Source organism: Theropithecus gelada, chromosome 2 (genome assembly GCF_003255815.1).
Source record: "Theropithecus gelada isolate Dixy chromosome 2, Tgel_1.0, whole genome shotgun sequence".
Classification (NCBI taxonomy): domain Eukaryota; kingdom Metazoa; phylum Chordata; class Mammalia; order Primates; family Cercopithecidae; genus Theropithecus; species Theropithecus gelada.
In genome coordinates, this window is record NC_037669.1 from 15,252,898 (window position 1) to 15,274,001 (window position 21,104).

Consider the following 21,104-nt stretch of genomic DNA (forward strand, 5'->3'; position numbering starts at 1 on the left):
GAAGAAAGATCTGAGACTGGAATTCTAGAGAACATCAATATTTAAGAAACATATGAAAAGAGGTGTGAAAAGGAAACCTGAAAAGGCATGAAATAGACTGGTAGAAGGGAAAAGTAACTGTTAGGAAAAGATCATTCATATTTTATTCTTGGTAACAGCCTAATAAGTTGACACAGAGGGAGGAGAATAATAAAAAGAACACAATCAAACATTTGGAGAAGTATCAGTGAGTTATAAGGTTTTTATGTGATTTTTCTAGAGTCTTTGTTGATTTGTCAAAGAAAATCAAGTAAAATAGCATACATTTTCTTCTTTAAACCACTTTTGTGTATATGCTTGTATGTCTGTGTATATAAAATATGCTTATAAATACATTAAACTATTTTTACTAATTCACACAGAAGTCATTTTCTATTATAGTCAAGGTCAGTTATACTGTGGTAGTTATTAGTAAATAATTTATTTATACAATTTAAAAAGGTTCTCAAGGACTTGCACTCTGTTCATTTTTTTAATTATAATTTTGAAATATTGCACACATTTGTAAAATACAAACAGTAGTAGAATGGGTCCACATGTACTTAACATCAACTTTTCAACAATTATTCTCATATCATTTGATCTACAATATTTTGGAACATAATTTTATAAGGATTCTATTTTTAAAAAATTAGCTGCCACACCATTATTGCTAATTTTTTAAAAGACATTTTTAAAAGCAATTAAACATTAATTAGATAACTGGAATATCTGAAATCTTAAGTCAAATAATATGTATTTTTGACCTGTATTTCAAGTATTGAGAATGGTAATAGAAACCAAGCTCTGTGTAGGTTTGTTACTGGTGTCCCATTCTTTCTAGGCCCTCTCAAGCTGACATAGTTAAGAAATACATGCACATATATTAAACATTGTGTATACATATCAATAACTATTCCTATATATAAATGTCTGTATCTGTATTAAGCTAAACATGAGTTCATACAGATGTCTCTAACTCTAATCTATTGCCATTTGGTTCATTCTAGCCTCCTCTCCTTACTTACCTGTAAACTCCCAGTCTGACAATGAGAACCTGGCTTTTAACATCTGCCATCCACTTGCTGAATTGTTTAATTTTACTATTCAGGTATGTCAGTTTCAGACTTGTTAATTCTATCCATAAGAAAATCACTTTAACTAGAGCATAGTACTTAGGTATAGTTTCTTTTAGTTTTATGGATCTTTTAGAAATTCAAATTTCTAAAGTTACTTAGGTCAGTACCTCTCTCCCAACCCATCACCATTAGTGAGGTGGTTGTATGCATTTTTAATATAATTATATTGCATTGCTACATTCTGCATTCCATCGATGGATTCCCCAGACTCTTATTTTTATTAAAATGTTCATACAATACAATTTATGACTTGTATAATGCTAATGGGTTTTGACAAACACATAATGTCATATATCCGACATTATGGTATCATAGAGCACAATTTTCAATCCTAAAAATTCCCCTGTTCTTTACCTATTCAATATTTACTCTCCTAAAGTCAAACTTGATAACCACTGATTTTTAAAATTATATCTATAGTTTTACCTTTACAAAAATATAATATAATTGGAATAATAGATTATGCATCTTTTTTAGGCTGGCTTTTTTTCCACTTAGCTGTAGTCATTAAACATTCAACCATATATTTTCATGGCTTGATAACTAATTTCTGTTTATCATTGAATAATACTCTTTTCATTGTAGGTACCACAGTTTGTTTATCCATTCACCTGTGGAAGGACATCTTGGTTACTTGTAGTTTATGGTGATTAAAAGTAATGATACTATAAACATTTGTGATTTGTGGACACATTTTTGTGTGCACATAGGTTTTCAATTCAATTGCATAAATTCTTAGCTGGATTGTATAGTAAGACTATGTTTATTCTGTAATAACTCCCAAACTGCTTTCAAAAGTGGTTTACCACTTTGAGTTTCCACTGTCAATGAAGGATAGTTCTTCCTGCACTCTGCAATCACCATCCACTGATATCCTTTAACCATTCTAATAGATGTGTAATGGCATCTCATTGTTTTATTTGGAAATGCCTAATATTGAATAATTAATCATTTTCTTATTTTTATTTGCATTTGCATATCTTATTTGGTAAAATATCTGTTCAGATTTTTAAACTGAATTGTTTTCTTATTGTTGATATTTTAAACTGCTGACCTTTAAGCATTCTTTCTATATTTTGAATATAAGTACTTTATAAGAATTTTGTTTTGCAAATACTTTCTCTTATACTATCAGTTGTTATTTCATTTTGTAACAGTGTATTTCTCACAGCAGAAAATTTTTATTTTAATAATGCCCAATATATCAATTTTTTAAATGAATTGTGCTTTTGGAGTTGTATCTAAAAACTCATCACTAACTAAAAGTCAGGCCACCTAAATATTCTGTTGTTTCCTTCTAAAAATTTTAATTTTGTGCTTTATATTTAGGCCTATAAACCATTTTGTGAAAAAAATGTATAATATGTATTTAAGTTATTTTATTATCCTTTCTCTCTTGAGTTGCCTTTCATTATCCTTTCTCTCTTGAGTTGCCTTTCAGCCTTTGCCAAAGACAAGTTGACTATATTTGTGTAAATCTATTTGAGGCTGTGTATTCTGTTCTTTTGATTTATGTGTAGATTCTTTTATAAATATGCTGCCATGATTGTTGTAGCTTCATAGTAAGTCTTCAGATTTGGACAGCATGGACCTTCCAACTCTTCTTCTTCAGTATCGTGTTGGCTTTTCTAAGTATCTTAGAGAAAAAGTTCAAGTGATGAACTGAAGGTAACACCAGGGCTTTATATAGATTAGCAAAGAATTGCAGCGTGACCTAAAGGTTGATCCACACAAATTCTCTACACTTTCAAATACGGCTCTGAGAATACTTAAGTCGCCATATGGTACTTGGGTAGGTAGAAAAGACATAATTATAACTAATTTGAGTATGACTTTACCCTCATTGTCTCATTGCAATTTAGAAAAGAATTTTCAATATTTTTGATGTCTAACTGTGGTTTTGGGAAATTGCTTTTCCAAAGAAATAAGTAAACAAAATAATATGGAAATCTTGACACCAGAAGTTTAAATATTAAAGACAATAAAACTCTTATATAATGACTCATTATAATAACAAGAGAATATTACCTCAAGTGCAAAAAAATCTAGTAAATGTGCTTTAATTGGAGTTTTCACTAGGGTAGGGTAACATCAAATGTATATATGTACTTTTTAAATTTATTTTTTGTTATATGCTTTAAGTTGTAAGGTATATGTGCACAACGCACAGGTTTGTTACATATGTATACATTGCCGTATTGGTGTGCTGCACCCGTTAACTCGTCATTTACATTAGGTATATCTCCTAATGCTATCCCCCCCTCCTCCCCCCACCCCATGACAGTGTGACGTTCCCCACCCTGTGCCCAAGTGTTCTCATTGTTCAGTTCCCACTTATGAGTGAGAACATGCGGTGTTCGATTTTCTGTCCTTGGGATAGTTTGCTCAGAATGATGGTTTCTAGCTTCATCCATTTTCCTACAAAGGACATGAACTCATCCTTTTTTATGGCTGCATAGTATTCCATGGTGTATATGTGCCACATTTTCGTAATCCATTCTATTATTGATGGACATTTGGGTTAGTTCCAAGTCTTTGCTATTGTGAATAGTGCCACAATAAACATACATGTGCATGTGTGTTTATAGCAGTATGATTTATAATCCTTTGGGTATATGCCCAGTAATGGGATGGCTGGGTCAAATGGTATTTCTAGTTCCAGATTCTTGAGGAATCACCACACTGTCTTCCACAATGGTGGAACTAGTTTACAGTCCCACCAACAGTGTAAAAGTGCTCCTATTTCTCCACATCCTCTCCAGCACCTGTTGTTTCCTGACTTTTTAATGATCACCATTCTAACTGGTGTGAGATGGTATCTCATTGTGGTTTTGATTTGCATTTCTCTGATGAACAGTGATGATGAGCATTTTTTCATGTGTCTGTTGGCTGCATAAATGTCTTCTTTTGAGAAGTGTCTGTTCATATCCTTTACCCACTTTTGGTGGGGTTGTTTGACTTTTTTCTTATAAATTTGTTTAAGTTCTTGTCGATTCTGGATATTAGCCCTTTGTCAGATGAGTAGATTGCAAAAATTTTCTCCCATTCTGTAGGTTGCCTGTTCACACTGATGGTAGTTTCTTTTGCTGTGCAGAAGCTCTTTAGTTTAATTAGATGCCGCTTGTCAATTTTGGCTTTTGTTGCCATTGCTTTTGGTGTTTTAGTCATGAGGTCTTTGCCCATGTTTATGTCCTTAATGGTATTGCCTAGATTTTTTTCTAGGGTTTTTATGGTTTTAGGTCTAACATTTAAGTCTTTAATCCATCTTGAATTAATTTTTGTATAAGGTGTAAGGAAGGGATCCAGTTTCAGCTTTCTACATATGGCTAGCCAGTTTTCCCAGCACCATTTATTAAATAGGGAACCCTTTCCCTATTTCTTGTTTTTGTCAGGTTTGTCAAAGGTCAGATGGTTGTAGATATATGGTACTAGTTCTGAGGGCTCTGTACTGTTCCATTGGTGTATGTCTCTATTTTGGTACCAATACCATGCTGGTTTGGTTACCGTATTCTTGTAGTATAGTTTGAAGTCAGGTGGCGTGATGCCTACAGTTTTGTTCTTTTGGCTTAGGATTGTCTTGGCAATGCGGGCTCTTTTTTGTTGGTATGTGGTCTTTAAAGTAGTTTTTTCCAATTCTGTGAAGAAAGTCATTGGTAGCTTAATGGGGATGGCATTGAATCCATAAATTACCTTGGGCAGTATGGCCATTTTCATGTTATTGATTCTTCTTATCCATGAGCATGGAATGTTCTTCCATTTATCAAATGCATTTTTTAAAAACCAGTTCAGCATGAACACTTACCAAACCAAAGCACCTTTACAGACCTGGATGGCCTCTACTGATTAATACTTGCTGTACATCAGGCCTAGCGTTCTCTTTTGTCACAGATGAGAGTGAGAAATTCAAATATCTCAACTATTTAAAGAAGTGATATTACCGTTAACTCAATTGTCTTTCAGTGCCAAACCAAATAGAGATTCTCTTGGAATCTGATCTTACATATCCCTGATCTTTAAAATTATTTTTCTAAGTACCTTAGGTTTAATTTTTCAGAAAATGGAATTGATAGATCTACTCTGTGTTTACTGAGCTTCTGTTCACCACGTAAGAACTTAAATTTCTGTCAAAGGGGAAAAAGCGATTTATTTCATTTGATGTGACTGTTATATCCATCATAAAATCAGCTTGCAGTGGTTCAGCTCTTAAAAGAATTTTCTAAAAGAATCTTGATAAGTTAACAAGACTACTTTTGCAGTTTTGTCTTTTTAAGAATTAAAGGGATTTTTAAGTTTTTCTTTGAAATGCTCAGGCTATTTGAAGAAAAAAAATGCTTAATTATAAATTCAATTTCTGTGGGAATGAATAATACTTTAATTTCCAGTAGATAAAACTAGATCTTATATTCTTATAATTTTAGCTGATACCAACTATAAATCTAAATTTTTGATGTTGTTGCTTCAGAAAAGCAGGGCATTGTAAGGGGATGTTTTTAGGCAGACCAGAAATATACAATCTATTAAATAAACCAGAAGTTATTAAGCAGCTGCCACATGCAAATTATTGTGATAGATGCTGTTGAGATTATAACAAAAGAATGAGTGTTCACAAAATTCTCCCAATCAAGTTTACACAGATAAGATTTTGCTTGCAATAAATGACTGTGAAACGTATTTCATACGAGAAGTGATTTCTGAAGTTTTGTTTGGATTTCATTAAAAACAAAATTAAATCAAGAACAAGTAAACCGATTTTTAAAACATGTAAGTATAAAAAGCTTTGCTTTTTTTTTTAAGGTATTTTGGGGTGCTGCAATGATACTTAAATCTTATTTAAGACTGTGACCAAGAAAGAACTACTCTGAAATTCTTCATTTAGATGTTTCTGACACTATTAAATAAAGAATAAAGCACAACAAAAATTCTCCACGTATACAACAAAAATATTCTTTTAAAATTAAATAAATCAATATATTCTGTTATTAATGCCCGAAATATGTCAACTTGGTCAATTTAGTAAAAAAAAAAAAAAAAAAAAAAAAAAAACAGTGATTTAAGGAACTTATCTGGTTATTTTTTGTCATGTGGTATCTCCCTGGTAATCCCCAAATAATGAAATAATAAATTTAGTCATAGTCACTTTTTAATTTTTCATCTGATTAATGTGGTGTCTCATACATGCAAACAAAGTACCTTTTTCTGTTGCCTTAATGCCTCTTTGCAATGGACCTGATGGGAGATAATCAGACATTAGACATACAGGCTGATGAAATACTTATGTAAATATAGTAAAACAATGTTGAGACCAAATATTTGAGAGTGTCATTATTTTTACTGGTTACAGCAAAATACCTGGGGAGCATTTTGGAAATTAACATTTGGTCATTGTAAGCCACTATAGATTCCATTACTGTAACTTCCATTGTTTTGGGGCAGACGTTTCATCTATGACAGTTTAGTTGAGAGTACTGAACGTATTTCAGTTTGCCAAAGTAAGATACTCTTGTTTTCTTGCACTGTCTCCCTATGTGCATCAGAAAAATATTACCTTTTTCAGAAAGTTTGACCTAATGGTGTTTGATATTAGGCATTTTTTTACACTTAACAGTTATTCAGTGAAAACTAGTTCTAATCATTTTTGTCTCAAGATATTGAACATGAAAATTTCAATAGGCACCAGCACTCTGGTTACTTAGGTGAAATAGATTTGTGTGATTTTTATTCCTCTGTTATTATCTTCCTTAATCTATTAAATTATCTTATTATCTAACATTTAAAATATGTATTTTCTAGGGAACTGTCATGACTACTAAGTTATCAGATACTTACTCTATTCAAGGTATTTACAAATTATGTTCGTACAGTACTCACCGCCATCCCATGTATACGTATGTTCCAGAAAAGGAGTTTTCCTTCCAACTCCACAATTGAATTAGAAGGAATAGTATCTGTGAGCTTTCTGCAGTCAATCAAAAATATTGGTGTGCTAAGTGGAAACATAAAAATAGATCTCCTGCCTTCAAGAAGCAAATAGTAAAGCTAGGCAATGCTAGATTAAGTGCTACAGGGTGAGGAGTCCAGCTTCAGGTCGAAATGCCATGTGCAATATTTCTGGCCCAAACATAGGCAGTTATAAAAGTTTTACTTTGCAGATTTTAGCAGGGAAATCTTCCCTCCACACATACCACATCTGTTACACAGCCAGCACATTTCAGTCTCTGAAGGAGTTGCAGTTAAGGACTCAGCTCTCCCTGCCTGGCCATGTTCTTATGTATAGCTGCATTTTTAGCCCAAGTGCCTTCATTGGGAGGTGTCTTTACTGAGGAATTCAGCAGGGGCCTTCCTCGGTCGCCTCTATTGAGATCTCATGGGTAAAAGGAAACTTGACATTTTTAGGCTACTCTTACTCAGTTTCTTTCCACGTCTAGCCCTTTCTTGCTTTCCCTCTGCTCTTCCCTGTGCCCCCACACCATCTAGGCCCATAAAACTGTAAGATCCTTTTGTTTCAGGCTCCTTCTGCAGTGGGATTACCCTCATGTCTTTTCTGCCTATGCTGATCCACCTGATCTTGAACTGGTGCTATTCCGTGGGGGAAAACTGAAACAGGGGGCAATTAGCAGTTTCTCCACTTTATCCCATCAACAGTAAGTACTGAAAAGCTTAAATGCTACTTCCATTTTGCGTGTTTGTCTTAAGCAGCTGCTCTGACATCCAGAAGCTGGGTTCTCTTTTGAGTTTAGCTGAGCTTCTGACACAGAGAAGAGTATACATGAAAAATACCTGTGTAGCCTAGAAGTCAGGGAAAATGCAGGAAATGGGGAGGAGACTAGCATATAAATTATACGTGTACATAGGTCATGAACAAATGGCGTCAAATGAAGCTCAGGGATCCTGAGAGACATTAAGAATTTAGTGAGGATATGAACCTGTTCAAATGAAAGCTTTCAGTTGGGGATACAGCAAGAAATGTTCTTAATAAATCAAGTAAGGAGATTTTTTTTCTTTTCTTTTTTTTTTTTTTTTTTTTTGAGACGGAGTCTCGCTCTGTCACCCAGGCTGGAGTACAGTGGTGTGATCTCAGCTCACTGCAAGCTTCGCCTCCCGGGTTCACGCCATTCTCCTGCCTCAGCCACCCGAGTAGCTGGGGCTACAGGTGCTCACCACCACTCCCGGCTAATTTTTTTTGCATTTTTAGTAGAGACAGGGTTTCACCATGTTAGCCAGGATGGTCTCGATCTCCTGACCTCGTGGTCCGCCCGGCTCGGCCTCCCAAAGTGCTGGGATTACAGGCATGAGCCACCGCGCCTGGCTAAGTAAGGAGATTTTATATTAAACTAGAATTCAAGAAAATATAATTAGTTTTTATCCTCTTTAGACAATAAGAAAGTTGTGACATGTTTGAGCAGAAGAGTAATTAATAAATCTTGTGTTTTAGAAGTGTTTTATCTAGCTTTCTGGCCAGCCTAGCCAAACATTTACTGGGGCTATCCTCTTGAAATATTGTGCAAGATGTCAAAGTGTCTTTGAATAGCTCAAGATCTAGGAATATGTTGCATGTTTAAACAAAGCTGAGAATTACCTAACAATGTGACTTAACCGAGACAGTTTACCAATATTACGGGAAAAATGAAATGTAACCAACTAACTCAGGAGACATCATGGAAGATATCACACAGTGAATGATGATTAAGCAGAATTTTTTAAATGTGTAGGATTATGAGAAGCGGGCAAGTACTTATGAAAAGGTACCATCAACAAAACCTATTTTACTTCAGACATTCGCTAAACCTATTTCAACCTTTAGAAACTGAAAAATTACATTTGTCCTTCAAAGTTATATAAGGGGCTATTTTGCCATATAAATGAAAGTATTTCCAATTCCACAAAAATGTCTTGAGATCAACAAATGAACTTAGCATTTATAAAGTTCTGGTTGTTACTGATACTTTATAATCTGACATAGCTTAACTGTCCAGGTTAATTTTCCACCAATTTTCAATAGGCACATTTCATTTTGACCAAACCAGGTTACAACTGAAACTATCATATCGTAACCAATCTGTAGTAGTATTTAATTAAAAATATTTGGTAAAACAGCAAATTAAAAATTATACTTAGGTGCTACAAGCATTGCATTTAACATGAACCGTACCCATAGATATTCATTGGTCAGACTTTTCTTGTAGGGTCATTTTTCTTTGTGTATGGTATTGCTGATGCAGTTTAGTACTGCATTACTTCTAAATTTTCATAATAAGCTAGATTCTCCAATTGTGGTTTCTCTAAAGAAAAACAAACATTCTGAAGATGGTTTTTCCAGATTTATTCTAGATATTGATGATTAACTTTGGAATGTAAGACTATTATCTTTTCACACATAATTTGACTATAAAATTTTAAATGGCTCACCTTTGGCAAGTATTTACAAGTAATTTATTTATCATAAAAACTATTCATTTGGAACTCATGTAGTTGATGTATTATTCAAATTAACTACATAATTATCATAGTAATTGCAAGTGGCATAAATAGGATTAGAAAGAAAACCCACTGCTTTTGATGATACAACTTAAAATGAAAAAGAAAGCATATATACCAACGGACCTGATGGGAGAAAAGTATGATTTAGCTAGTTGTGAGCATTTAACATGCTATGAGTACTCCTCAGTATCTTTTTTACAGTGAGAAGGTTATCAGTTAATCTGAGTAAATGGATTGGATGGATTTTCCTATAAATGTCTGCTATAATTATCATAATGTTCCAAACTCTCATCTATTTACCTTTTCACATGTTGCCCTCTCTGCTGAAATGCCTGCCCACCTATCATTCTGGGTAATTACTACTCATTTTTTAAAGCTCTAGGAGAAGCAATTTCCCTGGAAATCATTTTCAAATTATTTTTCACTAAAGAGCATCAGGCAGCCTTACATTTGTGTTCCATCTCTGAATTGCTGTTGTTACTCTTTTTACACAAGCGTTAATTATAGCTAATAATTGTTAACCACATTATTTTATGCTAAGCCCCGTTTTCAGCAATTTATTAGTATCAACTTATTTAATCCTCATAACACCTTATGAGATTGATACTATTATTGTTCTTCATTTATAATTGTGAAAAGCATATAGAGTTTGAGCAATTGTATAAAGCAACATAGTTATTTGGTAGATGTGTCGGGATTAAACAAACACTCTGTCTTCAGAAGTCATGTTTTTAGGGTCTGTGCTAGTTGTCTTTCAATCATGCATTGCACTTTGGTCGTTGGTACTCACAATAAGCAATTGGTTCTTGAGATTAGAATTATTTTTCATTTACATTTTTAATATGGAGCACAATGTCTTGCAAATAGTACAGTCCTCACATTGTTTTAGAATAAAATGAGTGAGAAATCAAATGGAAATACATTTTAGCCATTTGAACTATAGAGGGCTGTCTAATCTTTCACAGCAGATATGTCTCAGGAAAAGTAGATGACAGTTGCATGTTTCTCATATTCTAGCTCCTCTGTTGATTTGTTGATTTGAACATCCACTGAAGCTTATTTTTCACCTCAGAATAGCTTCAACATTATTTGAAATTTGATTGTACTTTCTCATTACATTAATAAATCCTGGAAGTTGAGAAAATTGATGTATCATTGAATGAATCTAAATGATTTTTTCTTCTTTTCTACCATTCTGTCCATAAAGTTGAAAGCATTGGTTGTCTGAGTTCATAAAACATCCACTGGATGGATTGGTTAGAGTCACTCTATAGAATCAATGTCACACAAACCATGTGGGTTGATGGATATTTTCACATCAAACTGTCATCTTGTCTCTGCTATTACATTATATTTGCTGCCTCAACAGTGACTCAAATTGTTATTTTTTACAGCTAGTGTCCCAACTACAAAATAGCCCAGTATATTTTTGACCACCCATTTAACTATTTATTGATGTCTAAAGGCTTTAGTTTTTTATCATAAATATAAATCTAAAAAGGGTCTAGATTTTTTGATGGTGGTACATATTTAAAAACACATCTATGCATAGTATTCTCACTGTGAATAGAAATTATTTTAGAAATCAGGGTTGACTTGTCGATACCACATTTTATTTTCATTACATTAATTTATTTATACCAATTACCACCCAGCTTATTGGAATGACATTTTATGATGACTACTTCCTGATGCTCCAGGAAGCCTCTAGGGGATTGAGAATGGTTTCTAGGGGACTGGTTATTTGTGTAGGCATTTCTGGTCACAGCCAGAGGATCACACCCATATTCACAAATACATATTAGAAGACAATTTTCTGTTAAACTGAAGGATTCTGAGTTCTGAGAGATGATTTTACATTCTGAAGGATGTTCCACCTTTAGATAAGAATGCCAGGCTCCCCCAAAGATTGTTGAAGAGTCTGCCTGAAAAAAGAATGTAAATAACAGTGCAGGCAGTGGGAACTATGATTTAAGTTACAGAGAGAGAACAAAGGAAAAACTGATCTGGGAATAGAGTCATGCACAATTGGAGTTGCATGTGTGAGCAAGTGTGTCTGTGTATGTATGTGGGTGTGTGTTCCTGTTTGTTTTGGAAATGAGGTTGAGAGATGTAAAATTAATAAAGATGTAAAAATTAACAAACATACAAAAAAGAAATATCTTCAATAAGGAAAAATTGTTTATATTTTATACAAAATCTACTAACAAATTTTTAATAGGGTATATGCAATCAAATGTCTGTTTTAGAGTGTTTAGCTGTATAAATATGGAAGGAGGAAAGAAATGGCAGAGAGACCAAATATGTTATTCCTGTAACAATTGTGAGATATCTTGACCCTGTCCTGAGGCTGTAGTAGTGAAGATAAGAAGAAAAGGATTTGAAAGAATTTAAATAGAGAATTAATAACACTTGGGAAATTAATATACAGGAGGGGGAGCAGAATGTCAGGAAAAGGGACGATGTGAAGAATGATGGCCCAGCCTCTGGACTGTGCATCTGGGTAGAGAAGCTCACTGAGATAATGAAGGGAAATGTTTAAATATGTTGGTGAGATGAGGGGAGAAAGAGTTTGAGGTAGACAATTGTTTATGGCATAATTTAAGGTTTTTTTAATTATATATTTTACAATAGCAGAGCAGTACAGAGGTATCTGGAGCTCAGGGAAATATTTGAACTGATAGTGTAGATTTGCAAATCCTCACCATATACCTGGTCAGAACAATCACAGGTGCCAGGCAGATCATGAAGACAAGTCTCAGAGTTGTAAATGAACCACCAAGTAGGTAAAAAATACAGCAGAATAAAGTCAACATTTCTTGCACTCTGAACATCTCACTGTACTTCACAACACTCACTCTTTCTTAATTCCTCACTTTTGAAGATGCTGTTTCTTATATCTGGATTTCCTACTTTAGGCTCTATCCCATTCTCTGTCTGGCATCTCCTTCACTGGCATTAACCACTTGTACCTGATATGCGAGTTAGACAAGGAATCTGAAGGTGGTACAGCATTTAATTTGATTCATCCTTAGGCACTTATGAAGACCAAGTTCAAATGATAACTGTTCCTTGGCTCCCCAGGATGACATCCCTTTGTTGCTTGAGCAATCTGGCCATATAATTTTTATGGTACTCAATTGCTTTATATTCACCTATTTGCATGTCTTTTACTTCTCGTGGTGTAACAATTCTTCACTGTCCTTGGGGGTTATTTTTGGTCCTCTAAGAAACAGATCCCCCAAATAGGATTAGACATACAAGGGATTTACTGGGGAGGAATACCTATGAAGAATAAAGCAAGTGAAGGCAAGAGAATATGACAGTGCCTTTAGACCATGACACAGGTCTGATACTTGTGAAAGGAATGCGGATAAAGTAAGCAGGATTAGGAAAGAATAGGTTCATACCTCAATGCAGTTTTCTGAAAGTCTCCAGTGGCTTTGGAATGAATGCTGTGGCAAATTTGAATGAGCAGCGATATCCCTCGTGTAGGTGCAAGAAAGAGTATGTGTGCACACACCTTGCCTGCCACACTTTCTATTTTAGATGCTACCTGGAATAGGTATGATATACAATCAATAATTATTATATGAATTAATAAATTTAATGAATAACACTGTATGGAGTTTTCTGGGAGTTGTAATGAGTTTCCTTTCTTGTACTTAAGAAAAAAAAAGGCTTTATTTGCTTGTCCTTTTAAACCCAAATGCATGTATTGGAAGATAAATGGTGAGGGAGAGGTTAACTGACAGAAAGACTTTGATTTTATTAGGATCATATACTCACCAAATGAGATTACTAGCCAGCTAAATTACGAAACTGGTAGTTGTATTCCGAAATCAGTAAACATATTTTGATATTACTACATGTCTATTTGCTTCCCTTTTTACACCTCACATAGACTTAATTTAGAAGCTGTGGTTAGTCTCTGCTATGTTATGCCCTCAAATAAAATTTTTCTGTTGTTGTTAGTCATGTTTTTATTTATTTATTTATTGATTGATTGATTGATTATTTATGTTTTTGGAAACGGAGTCTTGCTCTGTCGCCCAGGCTGGAGTGCAGTGGCACTATCTTGGCTCACTGCAATCTCCACCTCCCAAGTTCAAGCAATTCTCCTACCTCAGCCTCCCAAGTAGCTGGGACTACAGGTACACGCAGTCACGCCAGGCTAATTTTTTGTATTTTAGTAGAGACAGGGTTTCACCGTGTTGCCCAGGCTGATCTCAAACTCCTGAGCTCAGGCAATCTGCCTGCCTCAGCCTGCCGAAGTGCTAGGATTACAGGCGTGAGCCACCGCGTCTGGCCTATTAGTCATTTCTATACTATTTATAGGGATACCGCACCTGGCCTGTTAGTCATTTCTATACTACTTATAGGGAAGGGAAATTAGCCACACAATAACATTGTTATCATAACAATAATGTCGGACACCTATTGCTTCAGTAGGAATTATTGGAAATGAATGAATGAACATCTTAATTATTTTTAAGAAATTTTTTCAATTGAATTGAAGCCCTTTTACTTAAACAATGCAAATTGATGGGTTTTCAATAATCTGTTATTGTTCACTGAAATGATAGAATAAATTTAAGATGTTAAAGTAAATAAAATTCGACTAAATTTTAAAAATCTTGCATTTTATTTTCACTTGATTTAAATTTTATTTAAGTATCATCCTTCATCTTGAAATAGAATAATGACATGGTTTTCTATACAAAGTATGATATAACATACTATTCTTCCTAATAACTTATTTTCAGGATTTTTTTTTTGTGTATATAAGAATGTGCTATTTTTAGAAATAAATGCATATATTTCTAAATGTGAGATTGTCTGAAGACATGTAAATATGACATATTTGACCAGACTGAAAGTGAAACATGATTATTAATCTGAATAATAAAATTAGTAATTTATGTAAAAGCTTTGTGATTTCTTTTTGCATGCTAACCAAACATTTTACATTAAATACATCAGATCAAAAATAAAATTTATTCGTGAGTTAAGTTCAAAATTACAGATTTATTTTAAATAAGATTTTTTTTAAGACGAAAGTATGATAACATTTTACATTAAACAGGTACATGCATTAGTGTTCTAGGGCTGCCATAAGTAAGTACAACAAACTGAGTGGCCTAAAAGAACAGAAATTTATTCTTTCACAGTTTTGGAGGCTGGAGATTTGAAATCGAGTTGTTGACAGAGCTGAAGAATTTTTTCTCTGAAGAATCTAGGGGAGGCTATTTTCTTGCCCCTTTCCAGCTCCGTAGTTTCCGGTCATGTTTGGCATTCATGGCTGGTCAATATATCACTGTGATCATTGTCTCCGACTTCAGATTGGCTTCCCTTCTTTGTGTCTTTGATCTCTCTCCTTGTAGTTATAGGGATGCCAGTCAGACTGGATTTAGGTATGTCCTCTACTTAAGTATGTCCTCCTAACCTAATTAATTGTGTTTCTTAAGATCTTATATTCCAAAAAAGTTGCATTCTGAGTTTTCAGGAAGGATTTGAATTTATTAAATCCTTTAAATATATATTTTATACTTTTTAATGGCAGGGATAAAGTGTTTAGACAGTTTATTAAATGCTGTTGGAGAAAATTATACTGTTAGTCTAAAGAAAAATAACCAAATTGGTCACTGTTGGCCCAAACTCTAATTAATATACACATATACCCACTTATGTGACTGTATCATGATTACAGAGTGATCAATCAAGTTAGTGCTCTGGGGTTGTGGGGCTGTATCCCAAACTGTATCATTTGTAATACAGACATTTCCAGTACTTATCTTTTTAACACTTGTTAAAAATTAAAACATGTAGCTAAAATACACTAGTTACAAATAATGTGATATTATTCTTAACAGTCTTCATTCCATTCTCATTGAGAATGAGAAGCAAGAATTTACCTAAAACATTTATGAAAGCATGAGTGGTAGAATAGGACTTGTGGTACAGGGAACAGATCACCAAGAGCATCAGTTGGGAACCCGGAAGGAAACAGAGAATAAGCTCCATGTGAGTTATTTGTAGAGGGTTTAACAAATGAATTCTTTTAAAAGATAGGCACAAGGCGTAGTGGAGCTTTAAGGTATCCAGTACCCAGTAGCCAAGATCTTTCCTTTCCTTGACATATATGGAGAAGGGAGGAAGCAGTTCCTTGGAACTCAGAGACAAGCTAAGGAGAGAGGATCACCTTATAGATGCTGGAAGAGTGGGTCATGTATTCAATCAAATGAAATCAACCTCAAAGAGTGGAAGCTAGAGTAATTAATATGACTTATTAAACTTCCCCCCTCCACACTCCTGCCAGTGTCTTCATTGTCAGATTATAACCAGAAGCCAGAAGCAAGAAAGCCCATTGATGTGTCCACACAGAGCAGTCTCAGAGCACAGACTTGGGTGGACAAGGATGTACTGTAGAGCTGAAAGTACAGCCAGTTTAATTTCATATCAATCCTACAACGTTGTTTGTGCTTTTTGATAAAAGTTAAATAATACTTCTATTTAAACTTTCATTTTTCATATGTTTTCATCCTAATGTCAATCTTCCTTTTTGTTTTATAACTGAAAGTGGAGGTGTAGGTGGATCCTGTAATCAAAATGGTAATGGGAGTAGGGAACTGCTATGTCATTGTTTTTTTGTTACATGTAGAAGCAAGTACTCTACAATTGTCAGTGACATTACACGATGTTTGCGTAGTAGGCAGCAGGTCCATTCTAGCATGCTTTACAGCAATTGCTGCCATTTGATAAGTAACTCTGTGTGGACTGAGGCTGAAACACTAAATCATTGTGTCTCCTTCGTGCCAAGCACTGATTCATTGCAGTGTCTTGCACTGCAACTTATTGCTACTACATTTTAGAAAATATACTTGTTTTCTCTCAAACACGTTATATTTAATTTATTCTTGCTCTGGTTGAATTTGACTATGCTTGGTATTTTAGCATCACCATGTGCATGGTAAACTATTTTTAATCAGACATCTACTTATAATCATATCATAGTTTGAAGGGACCTTAAAGGTCATACAATCTTACTTTTCACCACATGTACACCATCCTCAAATGATAGTCATATATCTGGCTTCTGCTTGAATAATTCCAATGACAAGGAACTGACTACTTGAGATGCAGCCTTTTCTATGCTTGGCTAGCTTTCATTGCTAAAAGTTCTCCCTTATGTTGAGTAGAAATTTATTAACTCTATTTTCCACATCTTGATCCTAGATTTACTCTCTAGAACAATAAGTTTGACTTTATATTCTTTTGTTAACTCTTAAATATTCACTACTGCAGGCTTTTTTGTGAAGCACACATTATTTGAAGTATATACAGTATTACATAAAAATCATATTGATCAAATTTATCCTGATCCCTGTTTTAGGAAGCAGTGGGCCTTTTTAAACTCTATATGACAATTCAAACTAAAAATCAAGCTATAATCATAAAAGTGTAGAACTCAAAGGACTGTTCAAATGTATATAGTGATATCATGGTTCTCTTTTGGACTCCATGATGTAAGTAGTATATGTAGAAATTTAAGGAAAAAAAATTCATTTTTATATGAATGGCATTGTTTATGAAGAATTTTAATCTCAAAGCCTAAACTTGAAGTACAAAATGACATAAAGATGGGAACAACAGACACTGGGGACTACTAGAAAGGGAAAGAAGGGAGACAATTATGGATTGAACAACTGAGTACCATGCTCACCACCTGGGTGAATGCACCCTCCAGATCCCAAATGTCAGTATTGCTGAATATACTCATGTAACAATCCTGCACATATATCCCCAGAATCAAAAATTTAAAAAAAATAAAAATGAAAAAACGAAAAACAGAGATAACATGATAATCCTTGTAAAAAGTCTGGTGGAACCTATTAAAAATTACTAGGAATTAGTAAGTGAATTTTGCAAAGTGTCAACAAGCAAAACTATTGCTTTTCTACATGCTAGCAGTGAAAAATCAGATATAGAAATAAAAAGTATTTTTATTTTCTTTTTCTTTTTTTTTTTTAATTGTACTTTAAGTTCTGGGGTACACGTGCAGAATGTGCAGATTTGTTACATAGGTATACGTGTGCCATGGTGGTTTGCTGCACCCATCAACCCATCATCTACATTAGGTATTTCTCCTAATGCTATCCCTCCCCTTGCCCCCGACCCTCCAACAGGCCCCAGTGGGTGATGTTCCCCTCTCTGTGCCCATATATTCTTATTTTTCAACTCCCACTTATAAGTGAGAACACGCAGTATTTGGTTTTATGTTCTTGTGTTAGTTTGCTGAGAATGATGGTTTCCAGCTTTATCCATGTCCCTGCAAAAGACATGAACTCTTTATCTTTTATGGCTGCATAGCATTCCATTGTGTATATGTGCCACATTTTCTTTATCCAGTCTAACATTGATGGGCATTTGGGTTTGTTCCAAGTCTTTGCTATTGAGAGTAGTGCTGCAATAAACATACGTGTGCATGTGTCTTTATAGTATAATTATTTATGATCTTTTGGGTATATATTCAGTAATGGAATTGCTAGGTCAAATGGTATTTCTAGTTCTAGATCCTTGAGGAATCGCCACACTGTCTTCCACAATGGTTGAACTAATTTACACTCCCACCAGCAGTGTAAAAGCGTTCCTGTTTTTCCACATCTCTCCAGCATCTGTTGTTTCCTGACTTTTTAATGATCGCCATTTTAACTGATGTGAGATGGCATCTTATTGTTGTTTTGATTTGCATTTATCTGAGGGTCAATAATATTGAGCATCTTTTCATAATGTTTCTTGGCCACATAAATGTATGTCTTCTTTTGAGAAGTGCCTGTTCATATCATTTGCCCACTTTTTGATGGGGTTGTTTTTCTCTTGTAAATTTGTTTAAGTTCCTTGTAGATTCTGGATATTAACACTTTGTAAGGGGGATAGATTGCAAAAATTTTCTCCCATTCTGTATGTTGCCTGTTTACTCTGATGATAGTTTCTTTTGCTGTGCAGAAGCTCTTTAATTAGATCCCGTTTGTCAATTTTGGCTTTTGTTGCCATTGCTTTTGGTGTTTTAGTCATAAAATCTTTGCCCATGCCTATGTCCTGAATGGTATTGCCTAGGTTTTCTTCTAGGATTTTTATGGCTTTAGGTCTTACATTTAAAAATTTAATCTATCTTGAGTTAATTTTTGTATATGGTGTAAGGAAGGGGTCCAGTTTCATTTTTCTGCATATGGCTAGCCAGTTTTCCCAACACCATTTATTAAATAGGGAATCCTTTCCCCACTGCTTGTTTTTATCAGGTTTTTCAAAGATGAGATAGTTGAGATGTGTGGTGTTATTTTGGAGGTTTCTGTTTTATTTATATATCATAAAATATATTAAATAATCAGTGATGGATCTTCCAAAAATATAAAACAACTCTACACTAAAAACTGTAAACATTATTGAGAGAAATTAAGGAATACCTAAATAAACAAAATCTATATTGAATTCATGTGTTGAAAGACTAAATTTATTCCTACCAAATTGTTTATAGATTAAGATCATCCCAATAAAATTCCAGCAATGTAGGAACTGAAAAATTAATCCTAAAATTCATATGGAAACACAAAGGACCCAAAGGAGCCAAAACAACTTCCGAAAAGAACAAAGTTGGAGAATTAACATGACCTGATTTCAAAACTTAGTATAAAACTACAATAATCAAAACAGTGATGCTGATACAAAGGCAAATACATCAGTGGAACAGAATGAAAAACACAGAGGAAGACTCAATCATACAAAAGTGATTGATTTTTCACGAAGATGCTAAAACAAGTCAGTGGAGAAAAGATGGTATTTTCGACAAATGATGCTGGGAATATTGGATGTTCTCACACACACACACATACACACACACACACATCACACACATAGAGAAAATAACTTCCCTATACTTCACACTACATACAAATGTACAAAAAATAATTCAGAATGGATGTGTAAAACTTTTAGAAGTAAATGCAGGAGAAAACTTTTATGACCTTAGGTTAGGCAAAGATTTTTTACATATCACATCAAAAACACAAGCCATAAAAGAATTAAGTGGACTTCCTTAAAGTCACAAACTTTAGCTCTTCAAAAAACACTTAAGGGAATGAAACAAGCTGCAAATTAGGGAAAAAATTACAAATTGTGAATTCCATAAGGGACTTGTACTTAGATCTTATGAAGAATTTACAAAGAATTATATATTGCTGGTAGGAATGTAAAATGGTATAATCACTCTGCAAAGCAATTTGATAGTTTCTTAAAGAGTTAAACAAACACCTACCTTATGATCCATTCCTAGGTATTTTACTAAGAAAAAAGCGCATGTCTACATAAATGCTTGTAAATGAGTGTCCATAGCAAATTAATATGTGATAGCCAAAGACTGAAGACAACCCAGCTGCCCATCAACAGGTGAATAAATATACAGACTAGCATATCTGCATAGTGGAATTCTCATTAATGGAGATAAATAAACCTACTACATTCAGTAGTAGGTGAAACCCACTACATCATGAATGAATATCAATATAATTATGCTGAGTAAAGAAAAACAGTCAAAAAAAGAGTGCATACTATATGATTGCTTTTTTATAAAATTCTAGAAAGTGAGAACTAACATGTAGATACAGAAAGCAGATCAGTCGTTGCCTGGGGTTGGGGCTGAGGGGAAGGAGAGATGAGAATTCAATATTACAGAGGGGCATGAGGAAACTTTGGGGCATGCTTCATCACCTTGCATGTGGTGATGCTTTCAAAGATGCATATGGATGTCAAAACTTATCAAATTGTATCCTTTAAAAATATATAGCTCGTCTTATATCAGCTAAATTTTAATAAACCGTTCTTAAAACCTAAGAAAATGAATCTGAATTTTTAGTATTGCCCATTGTTTTGCGTTTTCTCTCTAAATCTGAAAAATAGAAGAGAAAAAGTGAATATATTAACAAGAATGCTGGGAAAACATAATCATTGGCTACATATTGATCATTCATTAAACATTCTGAACGTATATACTTACATGCTGTAGCCAAAGTGCAGTTTCCCTAAAATGTAATCCTCCAATGTTCCCTTCTCCACCATCCCTCTTTCCTTTTTATGCTACTCATTCCCCTGCTTCTTGTTCATCTTCTCTCCCAAGCTTTTCTCACCTTTGCCTGCTAGGCAATTGTCTTTTCTGCTAAGGTAGTCTTACCATGGATTCAAGGCAGTGTAGTTGATTTACTTATTGATAAATAATTATTTACACTGTCAGATGGCAAAAAAATAAAAAAAAACAATTAAAAAAACCAAGTCATCGAAAGCTATGGAAATAACTTTTTTCCAGGCCTCAGTTCTGTACATCACACTCTGCCTACATTGTGTTTCTAAGCAGTAACGTCTTGCAAATAATGTTTTTAAATTGTCATCTAATATTATCTATCTTATTTGAATTTCATT